This window comes from Ascaphus truei, chromosome 1, assembly GCF_040206685.1.
Source record: "Ascaphus truei isolate aAscTru1 chromosome 1, aAscTru1.hap1, whole genome shotgun sequence".
In the NCBI taxonomy this organism is placed as follows: Eukaryota; Metazoa; Chordata; class Amphibia; order Anura; family Ascaphidae; genus Ascaphus; species Ascaphus truei.
In genome coordinates, this window is record NC_134483.1 from 425,402,520 (window position 1) to 425,426,952 (window position 24,433).

Below are 24,433 nucleotides of genomic sequence, written 5' to 3' on the forward strand. Positions count from 1 at the left end.
ACATCCCATCGTCCCGGTGTTCCACCATCTCCCAAAGATCCATAAGTCACTAACCTGCCCGCCTGGTAGGCCCATAGTGGCTAGTATTGGATCTTTGGGAGATGGTGTATCACGCTATATTGATGGTTACCTTCAACCGCTGGTTCACTCATTGCCTTCCTTCCTGAAGGATTCTAATCAACTTTTGACAGACCTAAAAGAGGTTGAGTGGAAAACCTCTTACAGTTGGGCTACTATGGACGTCACGTCACTTTATAGCATTATACAACACAACCAAGGGATTTCTGCTGTACAACATTATCTTCATCTATCCAAACTACCTATTACACTTTGCACGTTTCTGATTGAATGTATCACATTTTTATTAACACACAATTATTTTACGTTTGATTCACAATTTTTCTTACAACTTAAGGGCACCGCTATGGGGACTTCATTTGCACCATCTTATGCTAATTTGTTCATGGGTTTCTGGGAATCTATTTTTATTTTTAGTGATCAGAACCCTTTTAGAGAGCACATTATCTTTTACAGGCGTTATATCGACGATCTGTTCTTTATTTGGGATGGTGATTTTCTTTTATTTGAAGCTTTCTTTAACACTCTTAATATTAACCAATACAATCTCAAATTCACTTATGATTTTAATATTCAACACATTGCATATTTGGACATAATGTTGTACATAGATGTCAATAAAGTTATTCAGACGGACGTCCATAGGAAGCCCAATTCACGCAATGCGTTCTTGATGGCAAGCAGCAATCACTCCAGGCCTCTCAAAAAGGGGATTTTGAAAGGGCAATTTTTACGACTGAGAAGGCTTTGCTCTACTGAGGAATCCTTTAATACACAATCTGAGGATCTGGTTCAGAGGTTCCTCAAGAGAGGATATAATAAAGTCCATATTTTGGAATCCCTTGATGTTGTAAAAACTCTAGATCGCACAGATCTCTTCACTAGTGGTAAGAATTATAAAAATAAGGATAAAAGAACCATGATGACAAAGAAAATGGACAATAGGCCCCCTTTTTTTGTAACGCAACAGTGTAAACAGGCAGACTCCATTAGACGTATCATTTACAAACATTGGGATACCCTAAAATTGGACAAAGATTTGCAAAATGTAGTTAAAGAGGGACCAAAATTTGTTTTCAAAAAAGCGAAGTCATTGGCAGGTTTTCTGTCACCAAGCCTGTTTCACTCCAATCATCCACATCACATTTCCAATATACCTAAAGGTTTTTTTAAATGTGCCCATTGTGTGGTCTGCCAATATGCAACGCCACTCAAATGCATCAATGCTTTAAAACCCAAAAAAACGATAAAAATATCCACATTTATTAATTGTAATTCCAGCTTTATTGTGTACATACTTAAGTGTGGGTGTGGTAAACACTACATTGGACGCACCATAAGACCTCTGAAAATTAGGATAATGGAGCATGTCAGAGCTATAAAAAATCTTACTACCACACATCCGGTGTCACGTCATTTTGCCCATTGCGCACATGGAGGTATCCAGAACTTCTCTTTTTCGGCTATTGAGCATGTTCCTCCACCCATTCGTGGTGGTGACAGATTGAACATGCTCAATAGACGTGAGATGTTCTGGATCTTCACCATGGATTCCCTATACCCAAATGGGATCAATCAAGATTGGGAACTGATACATTTTTTATAAAACCATTTTTTATAAAACCATTTTATGTTCTGACTTTACCTCCATTTTCTCATAATAATCTCTTATCACTAATGTATATGTTCATTATTAGGTACATAAATGATTAATATTATATACATTTCAATCTAATATATTTTTCTATTGAATCAATATTTGTATTAATATACTTTATTCTTGGGTTTTTTCTGATATCCGTGACTCTGATAGGATGAAGTTAATCCAATAGCCTATTACTGGGTGATAACAGCATTATGATCTTTATAAATGTATTTTTCAAATTTTCTGTTTTAAGATGATAATTATACATATGTATCTCTTTAACTTTATTATTATTGCCATTATTTTTGTATTGAGACTAGTTTATTTATTTTGAGTTAACATAAACATTCATGTTTATTATTATATTTAGTGATAATAGATACACTACTATCAGAGTGATGGGTCTATTGATGGGTATATTTCTTCATGTTCCCAGTTATCTAATGAGAGTTAAATATTTATTTTATATTTCTTTATATGTGCTGCTTTTTTACTTTATGTACTTTACATCTCTTTATTCAGTATGTTATAGTCCATTTATCTCATTTTTTTTAGTCTTGTGTAATGTCTGTGTTATGTGTTGTCACCAGACTCATCAATCTGGCTATGTATGCAGTTTTTTGTATTTCCGCCTTTGCTTTTTCAGCACGGAGGTGTTTTTACCCTATGAGGCCACCGTAGTTTTTTACGTGGTTTCAGCTTCAGTCAGAGTTTTGACTGATTTTTGGCGCGAAATCACCTCCGTGGGGAACAGCATATAAGGGGTATCAGGGGAGACAGGAGTTACTCTTTGATAAAGCGCTGTCATAGCGCGAAACGCGTTAGAGGACCCATTTTAATGTAGCTGTTGCTACCATGCATCTGGAATAAAGCATTTTTACTTTTCACGGATTTGCCTCCAGCCCTAATTCTTTGCAGTGCTCCACCATCTCCCTACACAGACTTCATCTACAAAACGGAACGGATGCACGCAGTTATGGAGCAGAAGGGGTTAATAAGTGAGTGACTTACTATTTTTTATAGCTACTGTGACTATAGGGTATATGCAGGGCTCCAGCCTATGATACAGGATATGATTATCCACATAGTGATTGCACTGGGAGTTTCTTTATATAAGGGCTTCCTTGTGGTTTCACTTTTAAAGTGGTTAGGTTTACTCTGTCCATGTTAGGCTTCATATGGTGAGCCATATACCCTGTCACACATTCATACACTTATACAATTAATATACCCCGGACTCCTAGGCATTATGGCCAACATTGCATAATCTTGGATTTAGAAGCACCATCAGGAGATTCACTTCTCATTTTTTGATATTTTTGCAAATGCAGGAAAAACTATCAAAGCAGAAAATATTCATTATGTGTACTATTGGAAGACAGTGTCACAGCTCTCTGATGTTGATGAGCTTGAACTCATAGGAGTATGTGACTGATCGCCAAAACACCGACAACTGCGCATATGTGCACAAGTTATTCCACGATGGGAAGGTATCAATTTGTAAAAATCGCCCAATTGTAAAGCGGGTTGATGTTGGCTTTCATACACACTCAAGAGCGTAGTATTCCAACGGGCACCAAAACAATGTTGATGTTTATTACCTGAACATGCAAGCAAAGTGGTACAATTATATGACCCGTGGCTGACAATGCTAATATGACCTTCTTCAATTGTATAAAAAGACATTTGAAATATTTGACGGTGAATGTCTCTACACTTGAAGTTGGGTTGATCACCAAGAGATAGCAAAGATTTCACTTGCCAAAAATTACATAACATTAGCAAGCTACGCGGTAGCAATGTCCCATTAGGTGTTAAAACAGAAAACGTTCCAGTGGAAGCAAGAGAGTCCTGATACATAAAGTCTCTCATCGTATCGTGAACTGCATGCACTTTGCGGGGTTTCCGATGTGGCAAAACCAGTTCATCTAAGTACATCCTCATGGAGGTCTGATAGGAACGTGGTAGACGCAAGATTTGTGAAGTATCTTTCTTTTCGTCTGTGTCCTTGCAACAAAGCATACTGCAGCAGGTTAGATTTGACCTGTGTGCTTAAAACAGTATATTAGTATCTAGGTAAAAATATAAGAATATATGCTATAAAGCAAAATGTGATTAAGCTGAACGCCTCTTCATCTTCATCTTCGGAAGAAATGAGAAAATACGAAGCAAAATAACAAGGATTATTATCCCTAAAATAAAAAACAATATTGGTTTTAAATAACCTAGGATTCCAAACGCATTTCCCAGTCCACTAAAGATACTTTTACCAGTGGATTGTAGGCTAGTGCCTATCTTTGTCAAAAAATTACCTGTCATTGGCCAAAAAGTTTTCAATGACTCACCTAGTGTAGTTAACCACTGGGGAAAATCACCTGGGTGCAAATCAACACGTAGTAATTCACTGTGAGCTCTCTGTAAAAGGGTATGTACTATATCATGTGTGAACCCTATAGTAACCTTCATTTTCTTTAAATGTGCCAAATAGGCTGTCATGTGAGGAAGGATCAGTGTGATAGCTGGTACCTGGAAATGTACTCCAGATGTGAATTTCTGATGTAACAGAGGTGGAATAAGTGTAGTACCATAACACTGTATGGTGAAGAAAAAAATGTGAACTAGCGCTAAAGTGTAATACACAGTGTGATATTAAAAAACTTATAATAAAGGATGGCTGCCCGGTGATACTGCCAGTACTAACAGAATGAACCAAAATAAAGAAAAACCTGGCGCCAAATAGTCAGTGGAATGTCCTGTACTCCTCAAGGGATCCGCACACTTGCTCGACAGACCATGCAAAGAAAAGAACACAAACAAACAAAAATCATAGCGCAACACTGTAGGGTAAGCAGTACTGCACTAATACACACAAACAGTTAAGAATCCTAGCGATTATTAAAATAATTATCTTTAAGTTACCCTACAGTGTTGCGCTATGATTTTTGTTTGTTTGTGTTCTTTTCTTTGCATGGTCTGTCGAGCAAGTGTGCGGATCCCTTGAGGAGTACAGGACATTCCACTGACTATTTGGCGCCAGGTTTACCATAACACTGTATACTCCCATTAACCGTGACAAGTGATGCCTGAAAAGGAGGAATATCGCAATCCTTTTCTGTAGATAACACTATGTAACTCCCATTATCTAGGCTGTGAATTAATGTAAAAGGGGTTTGAATAGGCATTACAGTTATCGGGCAGTTGCTACCTTGCATTTGATCATTGCAAGGCATGTGCTGTATAATGTCATCACAAATCAAGTAACCTCTATCAACACATCTTATAGTGCTGATGAAAAATTCACGATCACATTTCACAGACATGTATTGAAATGGTTGCGCAACCTGCATCCTTGCGAAATAAGAACCTGTGTGTGTTATGTGTCCAAAATTAAGCAGTTCCCAATTTGTTGTATACACGTCTCCTGGAATAAATAATTCATAGTATATAAAAACTTCCCATAATGAGTCATCAGGGTTATGAACCCGTCTGTGGTTTCTTTCTCGTATGTCATAAACTGTGGTTTGTGAAACATATGCCAGGATTTCAGATTCTTTCGGACTTAAATTAAGAGTCTGTGTGATCAAAGTGAGATTTAAAAGTGATATGTCAACCTTTTTACTTTGCAATGTTAACCTGATAGAAGTAATGTGATTAAGAATAACCAAAGCTTTAATTTCTTCAGATAACACTGTTATATCTGAAATTGTGTAGGAAGCAAATTTTATCATGTGATCTCTTAACACCAAAATACCTCTCCTTAATTCTTCATCATTTGAGTCAGAGATTTGACTTATAACAGAAACAGAATCACTCAGCAGGTGTCCTGTGGTTATAAGAACATCATCGTTAGTAAGCAATTTTCTTGCAGATGTTTTACTTGAAACTTTACATTAATTCATGAACTCTGTGTCATTTTCATAATACACTATGGCATTAATCTTTGCATTCGTACCCCACATTGCCTCTGAGTAGGGCATGTTAACAATATTACGTGTGGTGCACGTGTCATACTCACAGGGTTTATCATCTGGAGCTATTTGAACATTCATCAAATCGCTCATTGCCCTGATTACCGTGTCAACATTCATATGCAAACTATCATTGAGACATTTCTGGAACAGGGAGTAGACGTTGTAATTAGGTTTCATAATCACTATTCGCTCCACACACCAAAAACCTCGTAACCCAGAAAAATGTAAAAATCCTTGATCAATCATTTTCGGTTGCCAGTTAAAATAGCCTTGCGTGAGATTGTAATAAAAGGAACACGGTTTACAACCGTATTTGAATACTGTAGTGTCCTTATCACAGATTCCTTCATTAATCAATTTCTCCAATGTGATACCACACGCATTCTTGAAACCTTTACATGAATGGCTGTAGTATGTCGTATTGGTAAATGTAGCAAAGCGTGGTTGAGTGCAAGTGTCCCATGCTGTAGGTTCACGAAACAACATACCATCACCTTTTGTATTCCATTCTTTCGGAAGTGCTGCTGTCTTTAGCTGTCCAGTTTTAGCATCTTCCATCACATCTTGAAGTTTGTGTAACAGGTCCTCAGCGGTTATTGATGAGTTCCACCATCCTGAGTAAATACTGTCAGTACAAAAAACAGCAGATATACTGCACCGACACACTTTATTCGAGCAAATACCCGGTATGTACCTGGCAGATACCTGGAATGCGCCGCTCCTCACCTCTGACAAGCCCCGTTGCATTTGCCTTCCCAGCCTGGGTTCATGCCTGGCTGATGGGCGGCTGATCTGTTAAATGATAATGATTAGGATTTAATAGGCTGCAATGCTTCGCGTGTCTACCAGATGGCATAAATTCATGAATTGTAATGCAGTATATATATATGTACTGTGCAGTATTGCAGCCAGCGGGAATAAAATGCTTCAATCCCTGCCTGGAAAATACCTCAATGCACTCGGGCAGAAAACAGTCACAAACCTCAATACACCCGGGTATACCCGAATTCGTGGGACTAGCCGAGCTCGAATAAAGTGTGTCGCCAGTGTATAAGGTCTTACCCCCCCAGGTATTCTGTACTCTTCTTCTTCAGCACCTTCCCAGAATGCCACTCTTGGATCAGTCTGTCCATTGGGAACGAATCCGTTCTGAGTAATTTGACCTGTATTCAGATAGAAAATAGGGTATTGCTTATACCTTATATTGTCCATGGTCACACCAGGCCGAGGGCAATGATCCTTCGTTGGCCATTTACGTGTTCCTTGAAAGTCAATGAAATAACAATGTCCAAATTCAGCATGACAACGTTGTTCACGGTAGCTTTGCTGCTTCCAATGGTCATGAAGGGGTAAATCATATTTCAGGCTTGTAGATTGCAGCTGTTGCATCTGTGCATTCAGATGTTGTGTCACCAGCTTCCTTCCTTCTGGCGTAGTTATACCAGCTTCTTTAGCTAGCACAGTAGAATCAAACAGCACAACCTGTGAAATCCCCAAAGTCTTTCGTTTCTGGATGATAGGTTTAGGAAACGGCTTCCAATACACACCTTGAGGTATACCCACCGACTGTATGTCCACCGGTTTCAAATCGTAATGTAGTCCTCGTTTCACGATGCCGGAGTCTGGTGTGGTAATACCGTGTGCTGCTGTACGTTTCCAGTCGATGATCTCTCCTTCTTGCTGAGTCACAAAATGCCATTGTAACCTGAAAATAACGCTGGCTGATATTGCTAGAAAAGCAAAACAGATTGAGAGACACAAAATAGTCTTTAACAGTCTTTTCTTTGTGATCACCTTAGCCACTGTTTGATAGGCCTTCTGGTAAATATTGCGTTGATCCGGTATGGCAGGTAACACATATATATGTCTTTGGTCACTGTCAGGGAAGTCAGCTTCAGCTTGTAGGACCTCACCTGCGTGATTATTTTCCACATCCTGTTGTCTTGCAATCTGTGCTTCGAGAGGCTGCAGCTCGATCGAAGTCTGTCGCAGATACGGTGTCTCCTCCATCTTGAACAGTGACGTTACTGCAATGTGCTGTAGGCTTAAGATTATCGATACTCACTTTTCTTTCTCTTCCTTTTGTATCTTGGATGATAAAGGTTCTTTCATTTATCTTTTTCAGTATCGTGGTAGGTTTCTTCCACTTAGGCCGCAACGGCTTTACCTTAGCAACCCTCTCCTGGACCGAATGTCCAATCTGCGGCGTCCAAGCTGCAGGATTACGTGGTGTGTGGGCTGTATGGGAAAAAGAATCCCTCAATTCCTGTAAAATTAATATTTGTTCAAGTCTCCCTGGGACAGAAATAGAATCATTAGTAAACGGTGTATTCATAGGAGTACCATATAACAGTTCATGGGGTGTTTTACCAGTTACTGAGTTAGGAATATTATTTAGGCCAATTTGAACCGTAACTAAGAGTGGATACCACTGTGTAGGACGATTAGATAGCATTTTGGTTAAAAGTCGTTTTACCTCATAATTTCTACGCTCAGCGATTCCAGTGCTTTCCGGATGCCACGGTGAGCTGAAGGCCCAATCAACACCTAATGTTGCGGCCCATTCCTTGGTTTCTGCTGCTGTGAAAGCAGGTCCACCATCGGAATGAAAGGCCTTGGGCTTAGCCACACTTACTAAGGTGTTGAGACAATTAAGCGTAGAGCTAGATGTCGTACTACGAACGGGGTATAACCACGTAAACCTTGTACAAGCATCAACACAAACCAAAACATGTTTGTAGGAATGTGATGCTGGCAAAGATCCAATATGGTCCAAATATATTAAATCAAACGGTTTGTTCGGTATTGCATTAATAATAAATGGTGGGGTCTGATGATTAGGAGCGTTTACCAACCGACATGGTTTACAGTTGCTTAGAACTGTCTTAACTGTTTTCCTCATGTTCGGCCACCAGTATTTGTGTTTCAGTGTCAACAAAACATTTTCTCTCCCTAGGTGAGGGTGTCCCACACTGTCGTGTGCTTGTGTAGCGATCTGCATCCTGCTTGCTACAGGGGGAACAATGAATTCATTAGCATCAATTACAACCATGCAATTATTGTCGACTTGTTTAAATGAGTATTTCTTAGGATACCCAGGTGGATTAGGCCTGGTGGTATCCAGACAAGCATACAACTCTGCATCGAGACTGGCTGACTTTGACTGTGCCCTTGTTAACACTTTGTTAACGGCAAACTTCTGACTTACAGTTTGCGCGAGACTATCTGCAAACTGGTTACCCATAGTATGAACCGATGAACCAAGCGTTCTGTGCGCTGGCTCGTGTACAATTTCAATATCAGGCTTTTGATCAAGATAGGCCGCAATGGCCTTCCACTTAGCTATATGCGTTAGTGGTTTCCTTTTGGCATTTAAAAATCCATTTGATCTCCAAATTGGTAGGTCCTGCAATGCTGAACATGCTAAATAAGCGGAATCTGTAACTATAAGTACATGTCCCTTAACTGTAAGTGCTTCTTTCATAGCAAAAGCTAATGCATGAATCTCTGCAAACTGTGCAGAGTGGTCTCCAACAGGTAATTGCCAACTATGCAACAAATTCATATTTGCGTCATATTTTGCAATTCCTGAACCTGCAGATTTATTCACTCCTTCTTTGCTGGAGTCTACAGCTGAACCATCTGTGTAGAAAATGCATGTGTAAAAATCATTTGGGTGTGTTTGATTTTCCCATGTCACCCCTTCAAAAGGTGATGGGAGGTCATCTAATGTAGTTAAAGTTTTATCATGCACAAAATGTATTTGGGGATCTTCTATAATTGTATACCATTTTAACCAGCGGCTTCTTAACGCCTTCCTATCCGGAATGGTCTGTTTCTGCAATGTTGCTAGTGAAGCTACTGAAGTGTATATATAGATATCCTGTCCCTGTGCCAAATCACGTGATTTTAGCACTGTGAGTGTAATCGCTGATAATAGTTTTTCAAGCGGCAAATATCTCTTCTCTGTGTTTGTAAATACATAAGATAATAATGTAATTGGTACTGTTTCCATAGCATTGTAAATTCTAATGTATGCAGCTAGTGGTGAAATGTTGACATAAGCTGACAATGGTTTTGTCGGGTCGCGCTGCGCTAAGTAGGAAGCATCATTAACTGCTGCTAATAACTTTCGCAATGCCTCATCCTCAACTGTTAACCATTTAAAAGGTGTTTTCGGTCTAGTCTGCTCTGACTTAATCTCGCGTGATGTTGCGTGATGTAATGGTTCAATCAGTACATTAAAATCTGGGATAAACGTCATTGAAAAATTCAGTAACCCAATAATGCTTCTTAACTGTTTTAGTGATTTAGGAACACTGATGTTGGAAACTTTTTCTCTGTAATTAGTAGAGAGGCCTCTGCCATTTTCAGCTATTTCAAAGCCTAAAAATGTCACAGTTTCTCTTGCAAGCTGAGATTTCTTTAGGGAAACAAGGTAACCTGCTTCTGTCAATGTAATTAACACTTCTGTCATAGCTTTAAAATGCTCTTCTTCTGTGTCATGTGATAAATAAACGTCATCAACATAAATTTCTGTATTGGCAAATTTAGACAATAGTGAGACTACGTCTGCAGTGAATAAAGCTGGACTATTTACAAAACCTTGTGGTAAGCGTGTAAAAACCAATTGTTTACCTTGCCAGGTAAATGCGGTTAGCCAATAACTCTCAGGCGTGATTGGGTGGGAAAAATACCCATTGCTTAAATCAAACGTAGTTTTAAAGCGTTTACGCTGTAATCCGCTTAAGATTGAAGGTGAATGTGTGTTCTGTGCTGCCACTGAAGGTGTGACTCTGTTCACTTCCCTATAATCTAACACCATTCGCCATGAACCATCTTTTTTAGGCACTGGATATACTGCAGTATTCATTTGGCTATACTGTTCAAGCAGTACTCCTTGTTTAAGCAAATCATTGATTACAATTTGTATGCTTGGTAAGGCGGCATGATTAATTTTATATTGTGCCTGTTTCTTTGGAAGTGTAGAATATGTATTAATATTGTGTACAATTCCGTTTCTAAATCCGACCTGATTTTCCCATTGTTGAAAAATATATTTGTGTGTCATTAACCAATTATACAATTTTGTTTTATCATTAAAAGCACTTTCATTGCATTGATCTGTGATAATTTTTTCCAAGTCAAATTTCACAGTCAATTCCGTCTGCTTGCGGTTTTCTGTAACTTCCTCTTTTATTGTAAAGAAGGAAGCCACATCTTTGTATGCTATAAGAAAGTCACAACCTAATCTGTCATGTTCAACTAATTCAATAGAAACTTTTCTGTCATTAATTTTTAAGTCTAAATAATATGAAGGATAAGTGCCATTTCCTTCAATTGTTTGTATCGTGATGTCGTGTACATAATTTTCATCTATTAAAATATCAGTTCTTACAAGGGATATGTCGGCTTGTGTGTCTAATAGGCCAGTATAATTTTTTCCCTTGTAGTGAATGTGTAACGTTAAGTTTGTCATTCCTCAAAGAGGAGGTCTGTAGGGAAGTGAGTTATCTTCCCAACAAATTTCTCTGTGCTCGCCGGTGTCGTCGCTGCTGCAGCCTGTTTAACCTCACGTTGGCTGTTCGTTAATCCTGAAGTCTGCGTAGCAAAACCTGTACGCTTGTCACGAAATTTAATTTCGCTAGCCTTGCCTTGCCCATATCTGTCAGGAGTTTTAATGTATTGTCTCAGATTATATCTGGACACTGCACCCTCATTACGAGCTTGCTGTTCAAAGCGTGTATTTTGTTGTGTAGTCTGTGGTGTAGGAGTGTTTTGTCTCTGTGTAGGAGTCTGAAAACTTCTATTATCTCTTTGAAAATTACCTCTTCTGTCCCACTGCTCGTCTCTAGGATAAACTGGAGTCTGATACTGGGTGAACGGAGGTCTCCACTTTCTCTCTTGGACAAGAAAATTTCCCCTCTTTTCTGCGTTCAATCTCTCAGGTTTCCTGTCACTGGCTTGTGGCTTAGTTAATCCAATCGGATCCCCAGTGAGTGATCTGCCAACAAGAGTGTAAGTATTTTTCAAAATCTCAGGAACCATAACTGGTTTTTGTTCCACTGGTACACCTTGAATTTGTCTTTCAAGGTCTAACAGCAAACCCTGTCCCTTAATCAAAGCCTTCAGACAACCCCACACAATCTCATGGTTGCCTTGTGTAAAGCGTAACCCTAGAATATAAGCTGCTACAATCCCACTAGTCTTATTAACTTGTCCTAGCGTATCTGCCAGTGATGAGATAGTAACTTTTCCTTGGGTTTTCTCATACACATTGCTGATGACTGAATCCCAGTCTCGTGCTTCAGCTAATGTGATTGACAAACCCGCTGGTAGCAGGGAATTTACCAAAGCAAGTTTCTGATTTGCGGTCGGTGTAGGATACACCCCATCTAAACAATGCGTTCTCTCATTAAGCCACAATGCAATGTCTTTTGGATTAGTTGGCAACTTTCCAATAGTAGCCTTAATGTTCGCCATGGGAATACAAACTTGTACCCGAGCTGGTACATCAATTAACGCTGGAGCAGCTCCTCTAATTGCGAAGAGGGCATTAACAATTTCTCTTAACAGCGTGATTTCTGTAGTTGCATTTGCGCGCTCTGTCAGAACGTCGCGTGCTGCTGGTGTTAACTCAGGTAATGTAACTGGTGTAAATAAGTGTGTGCGATTCTCCCCATATTTCGCACCAGAATTAATAGGACCATGTCTGTCCACGCCTGTAGCAATCACAGGCTGTTGTCCCAAAATGACAGTCGCTGCATTATGTGTCAAATTAATGATCGTGTGTATTAACGGATCATATGCTTGTTGTACGTACTGATATGTGTTTGGATCAGTTGTGGTGTCTATTGTTAGATAGCAGTATCTTGCCCCAGGTCCCCACGGGCCAAATTGAATTTCAAATGCCAGAGTTTCACCGTCAATCAGATTTCTCTGATACTGATTCCTCATTAAAACATTCAGATCTGCAACTCGTGCAAAATCCGTAACAGCCATGATATACTATATATATATATATAATGAAAATTGTACCTTCTCTTTTATAAAGAGGAAATATAGCATACACGTGTACTTTCAAGATTAAATGGGTAACGTCAGATTTATTATACAACTCATGAGTAATTAACCACGTTGGAGCGCCATAATCTGGGTTCAATCCTACCTCTCTTTATCAAGTGTCGCCTTATGGTGAGTTATATCCTGCTCTAAGCAGAGAACACAAACCAAAATGTTGCACTTGAAAAAGCCTCGGCCACACCCTCACATATTATGATATATGGAGGGTATTGTGAGATTATTATTTATAAAGAAAGGGTACTCAGAGTTTGTATAAGAAAAGGTTTATCATTTATTGTGTTACAACAATATTCAGAAATATCAGAAATATCAGAACAAGCTTCTTATAAGCCAATGGCTAACAGTTACAGTATGTTACCAATCCATTCCTAACTATGCAGAGATTATAACTAGATATGCATTGTCAATACTCACAAACCAAAAGATATTATGTCAGGTCAGCCAGTCCCAGTCTCATCTGTGTGACTTCACACTTAAGTTCGGTTCTCTTTCTCTCTCTGATCTAACATGGAGTCGGGCCAACCTAATATAGAGTGTATTAGTTACTGCGTACGTGTGTCACGTGTCATGTGTCCATACTCTGTGGTTTGTGACGTATGATGTTTACGATCTTAGGACTTGCATTTAGTAACCTAGGATATTTCATAAGTTACTGTTCAAACCACGGCGTGTTTACCGTTATAAGTTCCCCTTTTTATGTCTTTGTAACCTGTCCCAATATCCTGCCACTTCTGAGCAAAACAAGCTATTATTTCTAAGACAAGAAAACCAGGAATTTAACAATATACTCTAAGCTATACTAGGCCTTACTATGATACTACGTATATATGTACCTGTGACCTGTATTCATTATGCGGTATATGCCAGAAAATACCTGTAATCCATAACAGCTTACCCTTAGCGAGAATGCTAATTTTGAATGGGAAGCCCCATCTATAGCGCACGTTGTGGCTTTGTAGGTGTTGGGTCAGCGGTTTTAGTTTCTGACGCCGGAGGATAGTTGTTCTCGAGAGATCATTGTATATTTGGATCTGTTCACCTTGAAATGTAATTTGGTTCATCCCTCTGCTTTTGGAGATGATTTTCTCCTTGGTGGTGTATGAGTGGAAGCGGGCAATCACGTCTCTGCGCCTCTCTGGGTCCTCCCGCCTCGAGCCCAGGGCTCTGTGGGCTCGGTCCAGCTCCATGTCTTCTTTTTTCAGCTCTGGGACCAGGTGCTTGAAGAGATCTTGCAGGTAGGGTGTGAGGGCTTCTAAAGGGATTGTTTCAGGGATATTCCGGAACCTTAAGTTCTGGCGCCGGTCCCGATTTTCTTGGTCTTCCAGACCATCTTTCAGAAGCACAATTTTGTGATTAAGACGATTAATCTCATCCTCTGCTGAGGACTGCACCGCCTCCACTTCCTCCACCCTACCATCCAGGGACTCCATTCTTTGAGAGACCTCGGATAGGTCTTGTTTTATTTTTTTCATCGCGCTATTGAAATCTTCATTAATGCCTTTCCTTAGCTTAGAGAACATCTGGTTCATGTATTCTTCTAAGAAGTCTTTAGTGATAAGGTGGCTGGCGTTGATGTGCTCCGGTAGGCGCTGCTCACAGGCGGGAGCGCTTGCCACGCTAGTGTCGGCGCCATCTTGGCTCAGCTCCTCCTGGTCTCCCTGGCGCTTCGTCGGAGTAAAATATGTGGAGACGCTTTGCACCGGGCATTTTTTTTGTTGTTTGGACATCCTTGCCCATGGCTGGTACTGCCCTCGTGTTTTTCTAGTATTTTAGGGTGTTTTTTTCTCTCGTTCTAACTCCTTTTAGTGAAGGGGAATCGGGAGCTCCGCTTTAGGCTTGCATGTGTGGTGACGTCACCACCGGAAGTCCTGTTGTGTGTTTTTTAACTTGTATGTATACAGAAATGTTTTAACTTGCTGGACAAACACACCGGACCTGCACAATTCCAGTCCTGGAGGGCCGCAAACAGACCCGGTTCTCAAGGTTGTCCTGAAAACCGGGCCTGTTTGCTGCCCTCGAGGACTGTAGTGGTGCAGGCCTGCCTGACTTTTTTGCACACCATCCCACTGTACTGTTTATGTTTCTTTAATAAAGGAGATGTTGCGTTTTGTATACTGTATTTTATGAATAAAGATTTTTTTTAATCACAGGTTAGACCATACTGTTGTGCTGAACTGTATTGTATATGTTTTGACCTGCTGTACTTAAATAAAGGAGATGTTGTTGTGTGTTTTTTAACTTGTATTTATACAGAAATGTTTTAACTTGCTGTACACACACACAGGACCTGCACAATTCCAGTCCGTGAGGGCCGGAAACAGGCACGGTTTTCAAAGGTTACCCTGAAAACCGGGCCTGTTTGCTGCCCTCGAGGACTGTACTGGTGCAGACTGTTTTGTACACCATCCCACTGTATATGTTTTGACTTGCCGTTCTTTAATAAAGGAGATGTTGCGTTTTGTATATTTTATGAATAAAGAATTTGTTTTTAAAACATGTGACTGTAAACCATACTGACTGACTGTAAATGTTTTAACTTTCTATACATAAATGTTTTCACTACTGTAGCAGTAAACCATACACCTGTTGATGTTTTGAATTGCTGTGCACTTAAAATGTTTCTACATTGTACAGTATTTGTAAATAAATGTTTTTGTACTTACTCCACCAATAAAAGAACATGTTGATTTGTTTTACATTGTTCCATTGGTTCCTTTGCTACTGTAACAAAACACAGTGTTTCTAGGATGTACACTACTGTCCAGGCATACTGCACTGTATACTGTAGGCATGCTCAGTATAAGAGTATTAAAAAAAATAGAAGACACGTACTGTATGTACTGGCACTGTTTAGAAGACACATACTGTATGTACAGTAATACGTGTAGAATAAATGCATAGTTTTAATTTTTTCTGGTTTATTACACAGTATACTGAATATAAAAAAATATTGTATACGGTACGGCCAGAAAACATCAGCATACTGTACTGTTTCAGGTACAGTATTATATCCTAATCAATAACAACGGCCACTAAACTGTAGACTCTGGTACGTGGGTTTTTAAATCTGATTCAGCAATGTGCAGGCATTGTTACACAAAGCGGTATTATCCATCGAAATCCCTCCATTAGCCGTTTTCTTTTCTGAGGAAAAACAAAAAGAAAAGTTTTACTGTAATGGTCAGCCCCCTAAAGAAGTTCCTAGCCAGTCCCACCAATAATTTTCTCGGGGGGCATCTCCTGTTCACATGCGCATGTGCCTACCGTCGATGTAATGACACACATATGCGTTTCAAGAAGGTTCCAAAGCGCATGCGCCTTGCGTTCCACCAATTGTTCAGTATCTGCAGCACAGTACTGGAGAAGCCGCTTAGCCAATGATATTGCTTACAGGAGATTCGCTTGACTTTTGAATCGCACCGATATTGATACTGTATTGTCAAAATAAAAAAACCACAGAAAATAATACAGCAACCATACTCACCATAGAATTTCCCATTCAGCTGGTGCCGGCGCTGGGCCACTGCCAGTCCAGTGTTCTTGATCATCCACGTCGATAGTTGGCAGCGGGACTACTACACCTGTAGTCAGCTGATGAAGCTGGAAATTGCTTAGGTACATGCAAGCTTGATCGAAACTACACGCGAAATCCGGCTCAGGCTTGCTGGATTGACAGCAAGGGTTGTCACTGACGGTGGGACCGTTATTGGAAGCCGGTGCTGGTGCTGGTGCATTGCTTGGCAGCGACTGTCGTTTCTTAGTTGGTTTTAACACGACATTTCGCCTTTTGCCGTCTGCATGATCATAGATACAGGAAAAAGCCGGTGATACACATCAATACCCTCCAATAAATTGTGGCTCAATACGATAAAAACAGGGATCACTACATAACCTTTTCCTTATTGCACGCTTCCACGTATGAGGAGCTGGCGAAAATTTGTAAAAGTCATAGTTTTTGATAAAATACTGATAAATTTGAACAACTGTTGCCATCTTATCATCTGTTGCATTAATCGCGACCCATATCAAATACGCGTAACTTCTGTCGGGTTTTTGGAAAACGGGCTGCACTTGAACACTCATGGCGGCGGCTCTCTGGAGAATACTGTAACCGAAACTGGTCTTTGTCTTTCTTTAATATGAAAAGCCTAAATTGATACATTATTGCAACCTCTTCCTTCAGTCTCAAGGCCAATTTACAATAGCACACTGTGGTATCTTTTTTAAACGAAACACCTGCAAGTCGACACATTACTGAAATGCATGCGCATTACAATTCATGAATATCTGCCATCTGGCGGACACGCGAAGAATTGCAACCTATTAAATCCGAACCATTCTCAATAAATGCGTCAACCGCGCATGACCCGTGCATGACCCGTGGCTGAGAACGCAAAATGAATGCGGCATGCTCCCGGTGAAGTGCGTCGCATTCCAGGAAAAAGCCAGGGAAAAACCGGCGATGTGTTAGAATAAAATGAGCCGCAGCAGTATGTGGTTTATACCTTTACAAACAATATAAAACAAATATGTACAGCTGCGGCCGCCTTTACCCTAGTGCGGCCACAACGGCGCAACTCTGATAACCGTGGGCAGATGCAGTATGTTTTTTTTTTTTCCGGAGTATATTGCGGTATTTTAGCGCTGGTAATATTACCATTTTATTAGCGCTGTCTGCATTACTGCAATACCGTCTAAAAACTCAGGGGGCGTTCGCAAGCTGTTCTCTTCAAAGTCTAATACTTTAGCTGTTCAACCTACGACAGTACACAGTCTGCGTGTGTGCGCGCAGTAATTGTAAATTTGCATATTTATACATGCATGTGCAGTGCTGTATGTCTCATTTGAAAATTGTTGAAATGCATATTCGTGTACTGTAACAGTATCACATTTCGGCATATACAGCGCTCTCCCCTCGCCCTCGCCCCTGCACACACACAGGATAATTTACTGCACTGCAACATTTCAACTTCTTATCTTATCTACAGTAAAGTACACCTCTCCCACACCATTCCTTTGATAGTGTGTCTTTCTGATTTCAATCACATTCCTGCTTGATAGCTGATGATTACTGTGCATGCGTCTGTAAGTTTGCCACTGCTTGCTTGCAAAGTTCAAGTGAGTGACCAAAAAAAAAAATATATATATTTTTATTTTCTCCACAAGCCTGCCTAAACCATCTTGATATTACGATATTCAATCTGTGCTGTAGCTTTTGACTGCGACACTGTGTGTTTGACTGCACATGGTTGATTTGTGTGCTTTTTATGTATATGGGGGTGTAGGGATCAAATTATTCTAATGACCTGCCTTTTGAAAATATGCCATTTCTTTGAACTGCAGTACCCTGTACCCCCATCCCCCACGCACACACACACAAGGCTCGCTCAAGGATTTGAACCTCTTATCGACAGACACCTCTCCAGAACCATTCCGTTTCTAAAGCTTGTCATTGTGTTTTTAATCGTCCGTCCCTAGACGAGCATCACCTCTCTGTGCCTGCGTGTAATTCTCTGTGGGATGGGAACTACAGTACATAGCTGATGAGCACTGTGCATGCGTCTTTAACTTTACCACTGCTTGCTTGCGAAGTTCAAGAGTGAGTGACCACAAAAAAAAAATTTCCTCCTCATTTTTTATTTTATTTTCTCCACAAGCCTGCCTAAACCATCTTGATATTACGATATTCAATCTGTGCTGTAGCTTTTGACTGCGACACTGTGCGTTTGACTGCACATGGTTATCCTGAAAACCGGGCCTGTTTGCGGCCCTCGAGGACTGGAGTTGTACAGGCCTGACTGACTGTTCTGTACACCATCCTACTGTAAATGTTTTGACTTTCTGTACTTTAATAAAGGAGATGTTGCATTTTTTAAATTTTATGAAAAAATATTTTTTTTTAATAACACCATACTGTTGTGCTGTGCTGTACTGTACATGTTTTGACTTTCAATACTTTAATAAAGAGATGTTGCGTTTTTTTAAATTTTATAAATAAAGAATTTTTTTTAATAACACCATACTGTTGGGCTGTATATGTTTTGACTTTCTGTACTTTAATAAAGGAGATGTTGCGTGTTTAACTTGTAGTAATAAAGAAATGTTTTTCCTTACTGTACACAGGACCTGCAGAATTCCAATCCCCGAGGGCTGCAAACAGGCCCAATTTTCAAGGTTATCCTTAAAACCGGGGCTGTTTGCGGCCCTCGAGGACTGGAGTTGTGCAGGCCTGACTGACTGTAAATGTTTTGACTTTCTGTACATAAATGTTTTCACTAGCACTAAACCATACACCTGTTGATGTTTTGAATTGCTGTACACTTAAAATGTTTTTACATTGTATTTGTAAATAAATGTTTTTGTACTTACTCCACCAATAAAAGAAAATGTTGATTTGTTTTAAATTGTTAAATTTTCTCCTTTTATACTGTAACAAAATACAGTGTTTCTAGAACATACTGTACAGTACTGTCCAGGCATACTATACTGTATACTGTAGGCATGCTCAGTACTGTACATCACAAGAGTATTAAAACAAAACATGCTGTACGGGTATAGAATAAACATACACTGTATGTACTGGAATACATGTAGAATATATGCATAAACTTTTTATTTTTCTGGTTTATTATACAGTATATATAAAAACGTATTGTATACGGTCTGAAAACAACAGCATACTGTTTCAGGTTTTATATGAAGCTCTCAGTTACAGTATTCTATCCTAATCAATAACAACGGCCACTAAACCACTAAACTGTAGACTTCGGTACGTGTTTTTTTTAAATCAGATTCAGCAACGTGCAGGCATTGTAACACAAAGCGATATTATCCATCGAAATCCCTCCATTTGCCGTTTTCCGCATGAGATGAAAAAGTTTTCTTTTCTGAGGAACAAAAAAAAAGTAAAGGTTTTACTGTAATGGTCAGTCAGTCCCCTAAAGAAGTTTCCACAGTCAGTCCCACCAATAATTTTCTCGGGGGGCTTCTCCTGTTCACATGCGCATGCGCCTACCGTCGATGTGATGACACGCATATGTGTTTCAAGAAGGTTCCAATGCGCATGGGCCTAGCTTTCCACCAATTGTGCAGTATCTACTGTAGAAGCTGCTCAGCCAATGATATTGCTTACAGGAGAAACGCTTGACTTTTGAATCGCATTGATATTGATATTTCAAAAACAGAATAAAATATGGCAACATTACTCACCATAGACTTTGCCAATCAACTGGCGCCGAGCCACTGCCAGTCCCGTATTCTTGATCATACACGTCGTTGACAGGTGACAGCGGGACTACTACACCTGTAGTCAACTGATGAGGCTGGAAATCGCTTATTTACATGCAAGCTTGCTCGAATCTGTACGCGAAATCCGGCTCAGGCTGCAGGTATCCGGGCGGGGACAGACATCAAGGGTTGCCGGTCACCAGGTTTTTACTGGCGGTCGGACCGTTATTGGAAGCTGTCGCTGTCGCATTACTTGCCAGCAACTGATGTTTCTTAGTTGGTTTTTACATGACCTTTCGCCTTTTGCAGTCTCCATGATCATAGATACGGGAAAAACCCGGTGATACACACCAATACCCTCCAATAACATCGGGATCAATACGAAAAAAACATGGATCGCTACATAACTTTTTCCTTATTGCACGCTTCCACACATAAGCATCTGGCGAAAATTTGTAAAAGTCATAGTTTTCGATAAAATACTGATAAATTTGAACAACTGTTACCATCTTATCATCTGTTGCATTAATCGCAGCCCATATTAAATAATCGTACGTTCTGTCGGGTTTTTGGAACACGGACTTCAGTTGTACACTCATGGCGGGACTCTCAGGACAATAAACAGACCAGAAACTGTGCTTGTCTTTTTTTAATATGAAAAGCCTAAATTGATACATTATTGTAACTTCTTCAGTCCCAAGGCCAATTTACAATGGACCACTGTTGTATTCTTTTAAACACCTGCAAGTCGACACATTACTGAAGCGCATGCGCATTACAATTCATGAATATCTGCCATCTGGCGGATACGCTAAGAATTGCAACCAATTAAATCTGAACCATTATCAATAAACACATCAACCGCGGGTCAACCGCGGGTGTGAATGCAACATGAATGCGGTCAGAATGCGGCATGAACGTGGTGAAGTGCGTGGCATTTGTAAAAAATTCCCGAAAAAATTTGGAGATGTTGGAGAATAAAAGGGGCCGCGGCTGTACACTGGCGACACACTTTATTCGAGCTCGGCTAGTCCCACGAATTCGGGTATACCCGGGTGTATTGAGGTTTGTGACTGTTTTCTGCCCGAGTGCATTGGGTTATTTTCCAGGCAGGGATTGAAGCATTTTATTCCCACTGGCTGCAATACTGCACAGTAAATATATATATACTGCATTACAATTCATGAATTTATGCCATCTGGTAGACACGCGAAGCATTGCAGCCTATTAAATCCTAATCATTATCATTTAACAGATCAGCCGCCCGTCAGCCAGGCATGAACCCAGGCTGGGAAGGCAAACGCAACGGGGCTTGTCAGAGGTGAGGAGCGGCGCATTCCAGGTATCTGCCAGGTACATACTGGGTATTTGCTCGAATAAAGTGTGTCGGTGCAGTATGTGTGTCATATTTTTTCAGCTACCTGGGATCCAAAAATTAGATTGCTAACTCACTCCTAGCACACGTTAGCCACTTAATTAGACGGGATGTGATGTTTTCTGTGGTTTAACCTAGTTCCCAAATCAATATGTTCAGCTTAAGTGGCAAACGAGACCGGTGGATACATTTTGAAAGAAAAGCACTTCAGCTAGACCGCAAACCCCTTATCCAATTGACTTTGCGGTTTAGAGGTCTACGGGTTAGGAAGTGATATCGACACTTCAAAGCGGCCACCCATTCATTGGCACGCTTCTTCACTTAGTGCTGGTTCTGCGCTAGAGGCTCTCCCTTGTGTCACAAATATAGTTGGCACATTTTCATTCATTCATTCTGCAGCAGCTAGCGGCTAAGATGCAAAATAGGGACAATAAAGGTAGTGTAGGGGAAAACATGTTATGATGGGGACAATACAGTTTAACCCCTTCAGTCCCAACAGGGATTATCCAGTCGGGCATAATACCTTTATTATTGGCCTGGTTAACCCCCTCCCACCACATTGAGATTGTTATAGTTGAATTGAATTGTATTGAATTGTATTGTGACAGTTTTGTGATAGTGTTGTCTTGTTTATTCTAAATGTATTTCAACAATTATTTTGTCTTGTTAGGTTGAAAATTTTGATTGTGTCATTTAATTTTTTATTTATTTGTTATTTGTGAGTGTTCAAGGTATGGATAGGAGGAGTGGGAGTAGGTGTGTGAGTGATGGTGGTGTGACTGGTTTGGTGAGTGGTGGTGCTGGGGTGAGTGGTGGTGCTGGGGTTATTGGTGGTGGTAGGGTGACTGGTGGTGATAGGGTGACTGGTGGTGGTGGGGTGACTGGTGGTGGGGTGACTGGTGGTGGTGAGAGTGCAATTCTCCTGCTCTCTTTTGAATTGGAAGACGGAGAGAGCAGTCAACAGCAAACCTCAGTGGTGTGATGTGGGCAGGAGAATAATATTGCCAAAAAAAGGAATGAAAAATTCAACGATGAGGAAAACAGAGTCCTCGTTACATGCATTTTTGAGTATTATGATCGCCTGTTTGGTCATTTAGAAAGGACTATGGCAATGGGAAAGAACCCGGGCGCTCCCTCTAGACGAAATGTATAAATAATAATAATAATGAAAAGATATTTTTCAGAACATAACAACCTTATGTTGTATATAAGGTTCTCATCTGCTTCAAGGTCTCTTCCTGTGACTCTAAAAACCCTGTAGGACCTATCCAGGATCCTTGTAAATACAGAAATGCAAGAGAAAAGGGGGAGCACAGGTTTGAGAAATGATGGGAGAAGTAGATTCAATATGATTGGGTCAAATATTCCTGAGCTAATATGAGTGGGGATAATGGTGTGTAGAATATAATAAACACTTACACGGCCTTGTGTAAATGCTGTCACATCAAGGTCTCTTTACTTTCCTTCTCCTTCCTTCTTATTCTTCTTCTTGGTTCTTCTTTCTCCCGTATCTTCCTTTTGTAGAAGTCCTTCCTTCGTCCAAACCGTCACCTCTTCAGTATCCCAACGAGTTTCAATTGTAGTGTCACCCTCGGAGCAAATGGATAAAGGTCAAAAAATATTGAGGGACAAATTCTGTTAAAGTATGACAAGACCTATTCCAATTTTTATATATAATAAAAGCAGAAAGTACTGCCAACACTCACACGGGCAAGTGTGAGTGTGTTCCTGGAGGAGGTATTTTTATCCTCCTCACAAGAGAAAGTTCAAGTAGAGAACTTAGATACTGGAAAACAAATTATGAGAGAAAGGGTAGGGGATATATAAAAACGATAAACAGATATACTCACACGGCCATGTGTGAGCTCACACTGGAGTTTGGTATCTTTAAATTCCCCCTTGAAAGTCCAACACTGCCTTCAAGGAGAATCAATCTTCGTGCTGTTGTGGCTAAAAATTACTCTAAAATATCATAAGCCAACTCTATCTTTAATAAAACAAAACATACAAAAATAATCTAAAAAGCACTTAGTCTACGCGACATAAGTGTCAATACAAAGAAAAATGGCCAGTCTCTGGGAAATTTGCGCAGGGCGTCAGGCGCGCAGCTAACTCTGCCCACGTCCGGGCGTTGTGCTGAGCTCCTACTTCCTGCTCCCGATGGTGGCCGAACATGTTCAAAATGCTTCAGGGTCTTGAGCTACGCGTTTCGCCCTTTCTTGGGCTTCCTCAGGCTCCGTAGTTTGGCACGGTAGGGCTCATAGCATTATATAGCCTCTCTCCGTCCAATCCAATCCTCCCCTAGAAGCAAACTCCCCTTGATCTTCACATTAAATCTAATTGAATGCGCACAAACTTCTTAAAAGGTTCTAAAGAGTTTCAAATGGTAGATCTGCGAACCTTAGTCATTAGTCATCCTATGACATTCGAATGATGAACATCTAATGTGACATCAAAGTGTACAAGTGAAAACAGATTAAATGGGTGATGTAATTGATACAGTCTATATACACAATATACCAGAAATCTTATTCTATATATACTGCACCGACACACTTTATTCGAGCAAATGCCCGGTTTGTACCTGGCAGAAACCTGGAATCCGCCGCTGCTCACCTCTTGCATGCTGCGTTGCGTTTGCCTTCCCAGCCACGGTTCATGCCTGGCTGACGGGCGGCTGATCTGTTAAATGATAACGAGAAGAATTTACTAGGCTGCAATGTTTCGTTTGTCCACCAGATGGCATAAACTCATGACTTAAGTAATGTGTGGGCTTTGCAAGTTGTTTCGTTTACAAAAAAAGTTACTTTATCCCAGTACAGTATGCTACAGTATTGTAACTTGTCCTTGAGACTGAAGGAAGAGTTGCAAAAAATGTATCAATTTAGGCTTTACATACAGTACTGTATTAAATAAAGACAAAGATCATTTTCACTTACACTATTCTACAGAGACATGAGTGTTCAAGTGGAGCCCGCTTTCCAAAAACCTGACAGAAGTTATGCTTATTTGATATGGGCCGCTATTAATGCAACAGAGGATAAGATGGCAACA